The sequence below is a fragment of the Mandrillus leucophaeus genome, unplaced genomic scaffold, assembly GCF_000951045.1.
Source record: "Mandrillus leucophaeus isolate KB7577 unplaced genomic scaffold, Mleu.le_1.0 Scaffold1082, whole genome shotgun sequence".
NCBI classification, from domain to species: Eukaryota; Metazoa; Chordata; class Mammalia; order Primates; family Cercopithecidae; genus Mandrillus; species Mandrillus leucophaeus.
In genome coordinates, this window is record NW_012099010.1 from 9,190 (window position 1) to 9,694 (window position 505).

Below are 505 nucleotides of genomic sequence, written 5' to 3' on the forward strand. Positions count from 1 at the left end.
TACATATATATATATATATTTATATATATATTTGAGACAGAATCTAGTTCTGTTGCCCAGGCTGGAGTTCAATGGTGCAATTTCAGCTCACTGCCACATCCACCTCCCGGGTTCAAGCAATTCTCCTGCCTCAGTCTCCTGAGTAGCTGGAATTACAGGTGCCTGCCACCATGCCCAACTAATTTTTGTATTTTTAGTAGAGATGGGGTTTTACCGTGTTGGCCAGGCTGATCTAGAACTCCTGACCTCGTGTTCCACCCGCCTCGGTCTCCCAAAGTGCCAGGATTACAAGCGTGACCCACCTTACTCGGCCAGAATCTGCATTTTTAATGAGTCAGCTCCTTGTGAGGTCCTTCAGACCAGCTGAGTTCTTCAGATTAGCTGCCATCTATAGTCCCAGGTCTGGGCTCCCTGAAGTGCTGCAGTGCTTCTCTCCTTTTCTCTTCCTCCTTTTCATCACCCACAACCTGGCTAACAAGGTGCATGATTCAGTCTTGTTTATGTT